This window comes from Lissotriton helveticus, chromosome 8 (genome assembly GCF_964261635.1).
Source record: "Lissotriton helveticus chromosome 8, aLisHel1.1, whole genome shotgun sequence".
In the NCBI taxonomy this organism is placed as follows: domain Eukaryota; kingdom Metazoa; phylum Chordata; class Amphibia; order Caudata; family Salamandridae; genus Lissotriton; species Lissotriton helveticus.
In genome coordinates this window covers 1,337,966,365-1,337,980,689 of record NC_136069.1, presented here as the reverse complement: position 1 = coordinate 1,337,980,689, position 14,325 = coordinate 1,337,966,365, and the positions used below count along the sequence as shown (strand labels likewise).

Genomic DNA, 14,325 nt, shown 5'->3' with positions numbered 1-14,325 from the left:
AAGAATACCCGTGCTGATTTCCTTTCTAGATGTCCTTTGAGTAATTTGGAAAATTCTTCTTCTTTTCTTTCTGAGGATTCTGAGTGTGTTGTGGGCATGGTGGATGGGTTGATGGTCTCGGAGAGTATCATCAGCAAGGAAGAGTGGTTGGATTGCGTCAAACTAGACAAGATTCAAGATTTAGTCAAGGGACATATCATCAAGGGCTGGCCCGATGAAAGGAATCTGGATTCCGGTTTACGTTTGTTTTCCAAGGTTAAAGATGAGCTTACTGTGGAGGATGAATTTTTGATGAGAGGCTCTCTGTTGATTCCTCCTAACAAGCTTAAAGCTAAATTGTTGAATTTGGCCCATCTTGGCCATCTAGGGATCACTGGCACTAAGAAAAGATTACGGCTTTATTACTGGTGGCCAGGTATGGATGTTGATGTAGAAAATTTTGTGGGAAGATGTTCTAGTTGTTTCGAGGCTGACAAATCTCTTAAGCTGCAGAATTCTCCTCTTATTCCTGTTCCTTATCCTCAGGGTCCCTGGGAAAAACTGGCCATTGATTTCATTGGTCCTATGTATGATTTAAAACCTCACTTAAGATTTGCTTTAGTCCTTGTGGACTATTTCTCAAAGTGGGTTGAGTGTAGGTTCATGCCTGATCCATCCACTGTTGGCGTTATTGATTTCTTGGATGATTTATTTCACAGAGAAGGGATTCATAAATGTTTAGTCTCTGATAATGGCGTTCAATTTAAGTCTCATGTCACTCAGAAATTTTTATCCAATCTTGATATCAAGCACTTGAATGTTGCCTTGTACAGTCCACAAGCGAATGGCATGGTCGAAAGGGTTAACAAAATGCTAAAAGACTCCATCCAATTAGCTTGTATGCAGAATTTGGATGTTTCAAAATCTGTTCAAGAAAGGTTGTGGACTTATCACAATACATCTCACTCCACAACTGGTGTTACTCCTTTTGTCTTGTTAAGGAAACGTTTTGGTTCTTCTAAATTAAGTCCTTTATGGGTCCTTGACAAAACAAAAGCTGATGAGAAACTACCTGCTGTTGATCAAGTTCGTGAAAGAGTAGTTTCTGCTCAAAACAAAATGAAAGTTGCTTATGATGACAAGTTCAAAACTAAAGATGTTCTTTTCAATGTTGGTGATTTTATCAAGGTCAAAAGACCTTTCAAAAACAGTGGTCAGATGTCTAAATTTTATCCTGCTGCAAAAATTATCAGGGTTTCAAAGAATGCTGTTTTACTTGCTAATGGCAAATGGTGGAGCAAGAGAAATGTCGTTGTTTTTAATCCTTCTGTTTTCAGAGACTGCAAAAGCCTGAAGGAGAGCAATTTTTCGGACAGTCTTATTCCGGATTTGCACGATTCATCGTTTTCTCTTCAAGGTGACTCCTTTCCTTTGTCTGGAGCTGGTGATTCACAACTTCCTGGTTCCTCTTCCGTTTTGACGGAACATTTTTCGCATCATAATATTATTGATGATGTCAGTGTTCCTAATACCTTACCTGATTGTTCTATTTCAGATAAGATGTCGGTCCAAAATGATGTTCCTTGTATTCCTAGGCGGAGTAGTCGCAACACCTGTACTCCTGCTTATCTTAAAGATTTTCATCTTTAATGTTTTTGTTTTTGTTTTGGGAAAGGGAGATGTGTGGTATCTATGGTTTAGAGTTTTGGATTGTCTTTATTTCTTTATGTGACTCTACTGTTATTGGAATGTTGATTATGGTTCTGGGGTCTGTGTTCGAACTGGAGTCAGTTATTTCCTGACTTCTGTTCATGGTTGACGTGCTTTGGTATTGCTGTGAAGGTACTTCAATAAAGAACCTATCTACAATCCAAGTCTTCTCTCCGTTCTTCCTTGAAGACTTGATGTAACAGACCTGTTCACCTGGCACTCCAGCCCCACCGGTTCCCTGCCGGCAGCACCTCGGGGGGTCACGTTGTCTCCGGGTATGTGACCAGGCAGCCAGCAGCTGCGTCTTCGGCTCGGGCCGCCGCCGGTGTGTCGGGTGAATTCCGCCAGTCGGGCCCTCGCTCCTCTACGATGCAGGGTCCCCGCAATGTCCTAGGAGCAGTGGGGAGCCGGGGTCGGAGTGGCGAGCGAGCTCCCAGGTCTTGATTCCAGTGGGCAGGGAGGCTGTGCAAGTTAGGCTGCAGGCCGCTTGTTGAGGCCCAGGTGTCAGGCCCGAGCCGCGGCCTCTCGTGGTCGCCCTCGCCGGTCGGGCAGCAGCAAGCCCCGCAGGAGGCCCGTAAGAAAGTCCGGTGCGGACAGGGTCGGGTCTTCGGGACAAAAATCGTCTAGAATGCCGAAAATAGCTCCGCGGCGGTCCGCCTGCAATTTCAGGCGTCTGCGAGGTAATTGAACGGAGAATCGGCCCAGGGAAGGGGAGCTCGGCTCAGAGCTCTACCCGATTGCGACCTCCGCCATTGCGTGCTTAGCCACGCCCCGTCACCTCAGAGTTCCATGACGTTACAAAGGACCTCAGCCTTCGGCCTCGTTCCTCTATATGGTCATGGAAATCCTTTTGATTTGCAATATCCTTAAAATGTATGGCAGGGGGTACTTTATCCAATATAATAATAAAGCCATAATCAGTGCCCCCTGTTGTCGCATCATACTAGAAAACTCCAAAGCATCTAAGTAAAATAGCTGCTATATGCTTACCCCCAGTGGTCTTCATTTTGCAGAGTAAAGATGTGCATCTTTCTCTGGACTCAGTCTTGTAGTCTCTTTTATCCTAAAAATGTTATTATATATAACCAATGTGTAGTGGTAGTTTGGACCTAGTTACCATAGGAAATAAATGTTTTGATTTGCTAATAACTTTGACGTAATTTGACGAATCCTCATGAAAAAGTCCATTCACTTCAGCTCCTTCCTGGAAAGTTTTTGGGGTGATTTATCAAGTGGAGGCGCCGAGGATAAAAAGGCGGGATCCCAAAAAGCAATTTCCCCACCCAGTTCCCATATGGAATGTTAGACACCGCCACAGCTAAAACAGCTGGAAAATATTTTACCAAATTCAGCAAAAAGCTAGATCTTTGCCCAGAAAGTGCACCATGTTTGTGATTTGGTGCAAATCCGTTCTGTTTTTTTTTTAGAAATTAAGGTTCAAAATTTATAGATATCTGGGTGGCTGAGTGTCCCATGGGCACGCAACTCCAAATATTACAGCGATCTAATTGATTGGGGATGATTTTTTTCCCATCAACCACCTTACTCCCAGGGTAGCTCAAGCTCTCACTGGACTGTTGCAAAATGAAGAGAAATGTTCTCTGATTGCATTTTTCCCTTAACTGAATATCCTCAATTTGAGTCAGGAACTAAGCTTTTAAACTCTGGGCATCTTTGTTTCAGAAAGTGTTCACACGGTATCTGCAATCATGACGAATGCACGATCATTAAAAGGTTTACATTATGAGTTTCTCTAATGTAGCTTGAATGTTCTATTTAAATGTTTGATGCTCTTCACTGTCAGGGTACAGGTGGCTCATAATACGCCTTTAAACCTTCCCTTCACAGCGTCTCACCAAACACTAAGGTTGAGGTTCAGCAAAACATCACCACTTTATTACTGCAGGAGATTCCTTGAAGTGGTGAGAAGAAAAAAGTAAGGTGATGTAGGGAGAGAGAGACAAGAGAGAGAATATGGATGAAAGTCAAGAGAGATGGGTAGATAGATAAATGAGGTAGAGACAAGGATGGGGTTTTAGCAAGAGGCAAGGTATAGAGAAATGAGATAAAACAGGTTAGATAGATAGGGAGAGAAGAAATAGTGAAAGAAAGGGAAAGCAAGGGAGAATTAGAGAAAGAGGCAATGCAGACAGAGGGAAGTGAGAGTAAGCTAGAGGGACATGGACAAACCATTCTTCTTTGAGCTAAGAGCTTGGCATGATGAGAGAGACTAAATCTTACCGGCAGAGGTAAAAAGACATGTTGCAAAGTTACAATTACTCACTGCCTAGTTGAACTTCATTCCAATGATAGTTAAGCTAGAGTGTTGTTTCTCGTGAGCCTATGGAGACAAACAGCGGTGGTGGCACAAACAAAGCTATGTTTAATGTGCCCTGGAACGCTGCATATCTCTTATGTTGCTCCAGAAAATTAACCAAAAAGGTCAGCTTTTCCCAACATGTTACATATAAATTCTTGCTGCTGTGTACTTTCTTTCTCGAGGAAAAGTTCTCATCAATGTTTGCAAAGAATCTGCACTCTTGCTAATAATCATGGGAATGTTTAACATCTACTCCATACTTAACCCTAAGGCCCTCTTTAGGAGCAGTCTGTTAATAAGCCCATTATTTCTCTGCACCGGAATTAGCTTACCAAGGGTCGGTAATGCAAGGGACGCTTGGGGACCCAAACTTATTTTTTATGATCAGACTTGACCCAGAACAAGAATGATTAAGGCTGAAAATATGGAAAGAAGGAGGAATATAAAGGCAGACAATTGGTGATAAAAGGAACAAGCATAGGTCTCGCCTTTGGGACCTATATAATTTTAAACCATGCAGCACGTTATCCTGGGTACTACAACATCTACAGTTACTTCATGTGCAACTGGTGAACGGCCACACACACCCAAGTTTGGGCTTTCTTGCCAGTTGATGAACACTGGAAATGTAATTCATGACCAAAAAGGGCAAGTCTGCAACCTAAAAGAAATTAAATGATGAATAAAAATAATTTTATTGAAATAATGCCTTTACTAACTGCACCAGTCGGTGATGCAATGAAAAAAACTATATTGATTAATGGCAGGAGTGACATGATGCATGTTACTTGATTATTTTTGCAGAATTTTTCTGAAATGTGCAAGTAAATCAGGGATGAATTTGTCTTATTTTTATAGTTTCAACATGCTTACTGTAATTTCGCATTGTGGTTAATAGTCGTCATTAACCAAGGTTTACAATGTGCAGTGCCTGGACGGAACTTATAGTGTGCCATTGAGTACTTAATTAATAAATCCAACTACCTAATGCATCACAAAACCTAAAATAATTCAATGAAAATGGTCTGATAATCATCAGCTACCTTCCGTAGAAAGCCTGACTCACGTAATGATCTTGTGGCGCAGTCGAAAACAGCGTCACTACATTACATACAAATTGTACTAAAAAGTCATGCAATTTTTGGGCTATATCAATTTGAACACAACATATCTTTCCATTAGTTTCAGCTGTCCCACATTATTATGCTAGTTTCACAGATATATTCTTAAATTCTCTTTTGAAATGCTTGCTTTTTCTAAAGGTTCTGAAAAAGTAATTTCTGGACTTGATCAACCTGGGAAGTGGCAGGCAATCATATTAAATCAATAGGAATACCACACATGTCCAGGACTGAAAATAAGGTATAATGATGACAAGCAGTGAGTTCACAACAGCGTCTATAGCACATACAGCTGACAGAAGAACACTCACACTTTGGACTATTTAGACAGCAGAGCACAAATAGAGGACCTTAGTTGAGAACAAGCATTGGTGGGATTCAGGGAAATAGTTGGGTTGGCTGGAGAAGCAACACAGAGGAGGAAGGGAAACACAGAAGCAACACAGGGGGGTGCCTAAGCAATATGATAGAGGGTGGGTGGGGGGAGGACACCAAAGCAACCCAAGGAGAGAGGGGGCGACACCAATGCAACACGGGCAGGGTGGGAGAGGTAGAAAAGCAACATGGGTATTGGGGTAAAGCAATACGAGGTTGTGGGTGGGGAGCTGAACTATAAAGGGGGAGAAGAAGGACGCAGGTGGGGAGAAAACAACATGGAAGGATGGGGAGAAGTACTATGGTGACAGACAGCAACACAGAATGCACAGGGAGAGAAGTAGATGAGGGAGACAACTTGAAAGCACTCATGAAGTACTTAATAGGAGGGACAAATACAAGGCTGATACGGTGGGACACACATAAGAAGCAGGCACATGAGTGACTAGAAAGTCAACCAATGGCAATCAATGGGTAGGCTTCCATGCCCCTCCATATTCTTGTTAAGTCACAATATGCCTCACAATTTCCAGTGCATGTGCTCTCTAGTAGGCTCGGCCTAAAAAGTATTTTCCTTCTACTTTACTGCTCTCGGCCAGTGTGTTTGGTTAGGAGGAAGTATTAGGCTGCTTTACACTGTTCATCTCACTACATGAAAAAATAACCACAGGAAAGTGCTACCAGCATTGTTGAGTGGTACTTAATCACTAAAGGGCCTACCACAAAATGACAACAAGTGGGACTCAGGAATGGAAGCACCTTCTGAGCTACCTCCAGAAGCAGAACTAGGATACATGTAAACAATGAGTATGCACTACAAGACTGCATCTAATTTCGAACCATGGACACATGACTGATGGTTAGAAAGTCAAACAAAACTGTTACCCTTCAGTTGTAAGAAAACACAATCTCCCACTTAAAATGGGTTTCCCTTAGAACAGCAAATGAGGACTAATCATGTACTGTAAGCATATGTTAAATATGCTGGCAACTGGTGGCAAGCTAAACTCAAGAGAAGTTATTTTGATAAGTTTTTTTTGTATATATTGTTCTGATTGAACCGTGGACTGAAGCACACGTGGATACACTCACGGGTGATTAGCTTCGCTTTACAAATCCTGTTTTGATATGATTTGAATTATGTCAGAAAACATTTTCTTTCGTTATCAATGTGGTAGCCGCTGTAATTGACACCAGAAATTCACAGACCAACTTTTATGCAAAAGCATGACCAGACCAGGGAAACCTTTCAGTTTGAGGCTTAGCTAGAAGATAACACTTGAAAGGTGCCTGGGCGTTAATCCTGTGCACCACAAGCAGCTGTTTTAGTACAAGCTCTAATATGTTTTAGCAGTACTATCTTTATGGTTCATACATGACCTTCTGCTTTACAAACTTGAATGACTAGCACGTGTAAACCATTGAAAGAGTTTGCCTATGTTCCTGAATTCGAAATATTTTTTAAAAGGCCTTGGTTGGCAGTCTCATACATCTAACTGCACAAATTTAACCCCTTCCATGCTGCCGCGATTATGCTCCTGTGCTGAAGATTTCAGCGCGGGTGCGGTCATGACGGCCCCCAGCCGTCATCAGCACACGAGCACTGTAGTGCATGACGGCTGGGGGCCGTCATCAGCATGCAAGGGGTTAATTTGCAATCATTATGGAAAGTGTTTTCCTAGTGTTAATAAATACGTTATAAGAGTGGGAGCATCAGCTAGAAAAAGACTGAGCTTGGCCAAAGTGCAGGGCGGTTCAGAATTCCAATTAAATTTAATCTTCCCAATGCTCAACTGGAAACATTCAATTTCAAGATTGGACACTGCTTTTACGCTATTGAGATACTAAATTAGGCACTGATATAAAGCATACATAGTCCTGGAAGCCATTGAATGCTAAAAAGCAACGAGGACTGGCAACTAACCCATCAACATAATTCAATGTCAATATCAGACCAAAAACATGACACACAAGGCCTGACCTATTTTTTCATTGAACATTCAGCTACTAAATAGGCTTGATCCATAAAGACCATAAAGATTTTGCTTAGTGGGTGTGACTTGCCCTTGTAGCAAGTACTCTTAACTTTCACCTGTATTGTAGGGGCAAGTCAGAAGTACTCCTGGCTTAGTCAACAATAAGCCATAAGTACCCTAAAACATAAGCAACAGCAGAATGTTTCTGAATCAGGCCCGGTCGTCATTATCCATTAATCTACAAAGCCACTGTTTCCACACATAAGCTTGCACAGTGATCAATAGTAGGCCATGAGGTTTTTTTGCGCAGCGGACCTGTAATTGTGTGACAACCCCAATCTCTAAGGTCTTTTCCAAAAGTAATTGTAGTAACCATATGATATTTAAGACTTTTGCTCACTGCCTTGTTTTTGAAGAACAGTATATTCTAGGTTACCCACTTTGACTTGCCTCCATAAAAGCTCACCCAAACTACGAAGTAGCAAGGGCTATAGCTGCATGGAGACTAATCCATAAAAAACAAGTTCTTCTTGCACACTGTAACCAGCAAGTCTCCTCCCAAATCTCAGTTACCAACTATCACTATCTGGTACCATTGTTAGTATAAAAAAGCTGCTGAACTTGAGATATGTTGTGCTATTAAAATGAAAACAAAAACGTCTACCTAGGCAGAGATTGCAACGTTTTGAATCATAAGGTTAATCTTCATGGGTTCGTTGGGTGCTTCTCTCTTGTGTTCAAATGTAACATTATAGGGTATCTTCTGGCCATATGAGGCTGTTTCTCTGACATGCTGGCTACACCGAGAAACAAATTATTATTATTCCTCACATCACTGATATGCAAACACAAAAATAATTAGGTAATACTGACAGACTTGACGTACATTTGTGAAAATGCACATTCACCTCTGGGTTCCTGGAGCTGAATAAAAGAGGTTTATAGTACTAAATATCAGCCTAGAAAGGATGATTGAGTTGACTCGTCGGGATTCGAACCTGCGACCATTTACATAGCTCTACAAGAAATAAAGCCCATAACACCTTTACTGCCACTCTTGTGTGGAATGTTCCTTTGTAGCAACCCACCGACTTAAAAATATTTTTAGCAAACAAATAGTGAGGAAATTACCTAGAGGCTGAATTTTAATAAAAGGGAGGGGACAATGTAAAGGGAAAAGTTGAAAGCAAATACATGTACAAGAAAAAAGCGCCAAACCTGTATGGCTGCATTAATCAACATGAAAGGAAAGCGCCAGTGTTGACCGACTACCAAACGTGATGTAATACTGGCTCCGTTCAACTGGCAGGTCTTATACTTTATTAAGTTGGGTCGCACACCAAAAGTATAGACCGTATTCCGAGCAGGGAAGCTTATTTTGGAGGACGTCATCTCATTTAGACAGACTTCTCTCAATACTTTGGAAGATGTTATACCAGCTTTCCGGTTGAGTGCTCTTCTTGGTAAATTTGACTTTGGTTTTTAACCCCTTGGGTGCTCATGACGGAACCACCACGTCATGAGTGGCGTGTGCTCATGACGGAATGGCTGCCGCACCGCCCACGCGCACTAATTCCCCGCCAGCGAGGGCGAATTAATGAGCGGGCGGGGTCATGTCAGAACCACACCGTCAGGAGCAAACGCCGCCCGTGACTCATGACGGCGTGGTTCCGTCATGAGCACCGCAGTGCCGTGCTCACCCCCTAGCCCCCCCGCGCCACGGCAGAATTTGCAGGGAAGGTATTAAAGAAGGTAGTATTCTAAGGGATAGTAAACAAATTATTGGCATATATTCACCTTGCTTGATAGAATACTAAGGTGTGCAATAATTCTCCACCAGGTGGAATATTTGTTTCATAATGGTGGCTTGAATTTCAAAAGAAGAAAGCAAAACTGAAAAATCCACTATTTCAACGTTACACTGCTTCTGTACCAGACAACATTGCCAGCATAATAAAAACAAATGACCTCCTAAGTCTCTCACGAAAACGTGCATACTGACAATTAAGAAAGACATGGGCTATATTGAGCTAATATGTTCACATTAAAAATGCACATTTTACAACAACCAATAGAAGGGAAAGAAGCTATTTATTACATCTCAAAGGAAGAGTCCATAAAACTTAAAATGCGTGTCTGAAAACCTCAGGTTGCATTAAAGGGAATGTTCAAAAGCTGTCATGTCCGGGAGAAGTGGGGCTCCCAATGCTCGGTGCCATCCATCATTTACTTCAAAACCACCTGTGGTATCTGTACTTTGTGAAATAGTGCTCCTCTTTTATAGAGAATAGTTATGTTAGAATGTTCTTTTATAGTGGCTCATGTATTCTATATATTACTCTGTCGAGAATATTGCTCTATGAATAGAGAAGGCTTCTGTGGCAGTTGTACCTGCTAACCTGAGCCCTTTAAACTGCTTTACCTATCTTCCAAGTATATTAATTAATACTTCATCAAACTGAAGACTTCTGGCTCCTGTCTTCGATGTGCAGTTTCACTACAAGCAAGACCTCTTCAATTTTGGCGACAGTCTGGGATTTTTTTTCCTTAAACTTCAAATCTGCCCTCTGCGCTGCCCACGCTACTTTCAAGGTACTTTAAAACTTTGCAGGCCTTACGGAGTGCTTTAGAGGTTTGTTGAAGAAAGGATCTGATTTTATTTGGACTTCCGCCTGTCAGGACCATTTTCAGTGTATCAAAAATAGCATACTTTCTGCACCTGCTCTCCAACCTTACGTGGAAGGTCGCGATACGTATATAACTGTGGATGCCAGTTCATATGGTATGGGTGCAGTTTTGTCACAAATGGTAGGCAATAAAGAATTCACTATTGGTTTTGCCTCTAGAAGAATGAAAGAGGTGGAATTTAGATATTCTGTCGTTGAAAAAGAAATGCTTGCATGTGTGTGGGGCGTGGAGAAATTCAAGCCTTACCTTTGGGGGAGGAAATTGTTTCTTAGAACAGATCACCAGCCCCTTGTTGATATTTTATCTGGTAACAAAATCAAGAAAGCTACTGCTAGGTTTGCTAGACTTTCTACGAAACTCTTGGAATTTGTTTTCACAACACAGTATATAGTTGGTGGCAAAAATGTGAAAGCTGACTTTCTATCCAGACTTCCTGTTCAAATTGATAATTCTGATGTGATAGAAGAGGATGACATTGAGGAATGTATCATTGCTGCCATTGAAGATAGTGTGATTTGTAACGATATGGATGAACGGTGTAAAGCCTTGGAAAATGATTCTTTGTTAAAACAAGTCATGTACTGTGTTATTAATGGTTGGCCTAAAGAAAGATCTATTGATCCTGGGCTACAACCATTTTGCAAAATTGCTAATGAGTTATCTTTTGAGGGTAAACTGTTAGTTAGGGATGGTAAACTAATTCCACCATTTTGTTTCAGAAGAAAATTTTTAGAGACTGCGCATACTGGTCATTTAGGGATGACGGCTACCAAGCGCAGGATTCGTAATGATTTTTGGTGGCCTTCAGTTGATCGTGAGGTGAAAGCTTTTGTTAATCATTGCACTCATTGCTTTTATAGTGATAAACACTTATCTACTTCTTCCGCACCTGTCAAAGCCACTATTTCTCCTGACAGAGTTTGGCAAAGAGTGGCTGTTGATTTTTTAGGACCTTTTCATGTACTTCCTAACTGCATGAAGTATTTTATTGTTTTAATTGACCACTTATCAAGGTGGGTAGAAGTTAGAGGGGTGTCTGAACCTAACACTAATTCTGTAATTCGTTTTCTTCAGGATGTTTTCAGTAGAGAAGGTACTCCGGAAACATTACTCACAGATAATGGAGTACAATTTACTTCACAAACTATGCAAGAGTTTTTGACAAAAATGGGTATACAACACCTACGTACTCCTTTGTACTTTCCTCAGGCCAACGGCAAAGTTGAAAGATTTAACAGAGTGTTAGTAGAATCTATCCAAAGTGCATTAAAGGCTAAGGTAGATTGCGAGTCTGCCATAAGGGATGTTGTATGGGCATATAGAACCACACCTCATTCTATTTCAGGATGTGTTCCTTTTGAACTAATGAAAGGCAGGAAAGTTGTCTCTACTCTTAATCCATTTTGGAAAGTGAAATCTTTGAATAATGATTGTAATGTTGCTATTGAAACTAACAAAGAAAAAATTCTTAGTGATGCTGCTAGTATTCGTAGATGTCAAAAGAGTGTTTCTTCTGCAACGAAACAAAGAATAGTTAATTTCAATGTTTGTGACAAGGTTTGTGTTAAGGATCCTTTACTCCTACAAAAAGGGAAATCTAAATTCAGAGATCCAGCTAGTATTGTGAATATCAGAGGTAATGCTGTTAAGTTAGACAATGGCCAATGGTGGAACATGGGTCGCATAGCAAAGTTAAAAATGGATCACAATTCTAATGACAAGAGTTTGCAAAATATTGGTGATTCCAATTATAAGAGTTTACTTGAGTTAGGCAATGTTAGAAAAAGTGTTAGAGTAAAGAAAATTACCAGCAGATATCTTCAATAATAGGTTGTATTCTTATTTTATTAAAAAGAGGGAGATATGTGGTATCTGTACTTTGTGAAATAGTGCTCCTCTTTTATAAAGAATAGTTATGTTAGAATGTTCTTTTGTAGTGGCTCATGTATTCTATATATTACTCTGTAGAGAATGTTGCTCTATGAATAGAGAAGGCTTCTGTGGCAGTTGTACCTGCTAACCTGAGCCCTTTACACTGCTTTACCTATCTTCCAAGTATATTAATAAATACTTCATCAAACTGAAGACTTCTGGCTCCTGTCTTCGATGTGCAGTTCCACTACAAGCAAGACCACTTCACCACCTCTTTGTTTGTGAAAGGTTAATTAGTTTTGTGAATGAATACCAAAAAGGGTAACTAACTTAGTTATCCTTTGTGACATTCATCCACAAGATCAGGCACCCTGCCAGAAAGGGCTGGCACGAAGTGAAGCCCATGCGTCCCTGCGCATCTAAGGGTCCTGTTTATCTAAATTTACAGGAAAGCCTTGTATTGTATTGTATTGTATCAAATATTTATATAGCGCAAAGCTGTCACCCTACGGGTATCCTGGCGCTTGAACTTCAGATAGCACGACAATTGAACAGATCCACATTGGCAGCAAAAAGGTCTAAATATCCCCCCCTAGGGAATAGCCAGGTTTTCACAAGCTTTCTAAAACAGGTTAACGAGTTAGCCTGTCTAGTGGTCTGGGGAAGGTCATTCCAGAGTTGTACGGCGGCCACGCCAAAGGCTCTGCCCCCACCCTGATTCTCTTGAAACCAGTAGTCATTACCAAGTTTACATTGGAAGAGCGGAGCTGCCTTTTTGGATTGTACCAAGTGAATCTCTCCCGTAGTGGAATAGGGCCCATGGCATGTGTCGCTTTGTACTCAATACATAGGGATTTAAAACAGATTCTCTCTTTAATAGGCAACCAGTGTAGATCTTTCAGGGCTCTGGTCTGAGCAGGGAGAGCTTGAGTCAGTCAGTCGTAAAGCTAAACAAGCGAGCAGGGTACAAGTTGTAAAATGAAGAAATGTGTTTTGCTTCCTGGGGGCAGCGAGTGTCTGAACTAGACAGAGACAAAGGACAAACAGTCAACACTGCAGGGCTCAAGCAGAAGGGGAGGTGGGTTAGGGGCTTAGGGACGTGCAAGCAAAACCGGGAAATCCTCTAACTTTGAAGACAGAGAAAGAAAATAAGAGCTGGAAAACCGCATCTGACATTTGACCTTAAACCTTTGAATGCACAGCAAATGTGATTACAGGCCTGTTTACACAAATGAGTGAGCTGGTGAAATCAGGACAAATCCAGTGAATTGCTTTTCAAGAAAGAAGAAAGGAGTTCCTGAACAGATTTTAAAATGGTGACAAGTGTATTCAATATCGTATTTAGTCCCTTCTCTCAGGGATGGCCAATCACCGGAAGAGGCATGACACAAACATGCCATGGACAAATGGGGGGAAAGAATAAGAGAGCGACAATGGAGCCAGCAAATGAGAAGCCTATGGGCGGGCTGTAAGCCAGTATATATGAAAGTATGTAAGAAGTATGTATATACTAAAGTATATACAGGAGGTCTCGAATGCTTGACCTAAAAAACAGATGAAATGAAACTGAAAGGATGACAAAACAAGCACAGGGTAAGGTGGTGAATGAAAGAGTTATGGGTTGGAATCAAAACTGGACAGCCTAGGTATTAGTCAATCTTGCGATTTAGCAACGAGATCTGCGGATTTCTAACAAAAGCTTTGGACTCCAGAACCTCTTTTACAAATTAAGCACTGTTAGTTTCTGATGGTCTTTCATTACTTGTAATACATGGTAAGGACGCCAGCTTTCTCTAAATAACTTTTAAATAATTGATCTGTTAGTGTTGCTCTGACACACACGTTAGGCTTGCATATTGAAAAAATTTGAAAATTGGAAATGTGAAAATAAACAGGCAAATAAGCAACATATGATTGAACGCAAAATATATTTTAAACAGTTGTGTTGATTGTCTATCAGAATGTGTAGTAGTATGCAGCTATAGCCTTTCATTCTTATAGTAAACACTGCAATAAAAAATAGTGCCATAATTGTCTTCATATTATCTTATCACTGTAAGTGCTCATGGTCAAATAGATCACAGCAGAGAAGAAAGCTGGTCATTCATTTTACAGTCACATTTCGTACTGCATATTGACTCTGGCAGCAACACTGTTACTTAGCACTTTAGCCGTAATACTTTATTATATTAAAACAGTAATGTCATTTTCTAATCACATTTGTTTTCTGATGTCATACCGAGACCAAATGAGAAAATCAGACATATTTAATACAGTTACTGCA

At 40.9% G+C, this 14,325-nt stretch overlaps 1 protein-coding gene across 1 annotated transcript in view; it reads right to left on the bottom strand.

Moving 5' to 3' along the window:
- Positions 1-14,325, bottom strand: part of F5 (coagulation factor V) — a 711,267-nt gene that overhangs the window by 385,750 nt on the left and 311,192 nt on the right. The window lies entirely within an intron of this gene.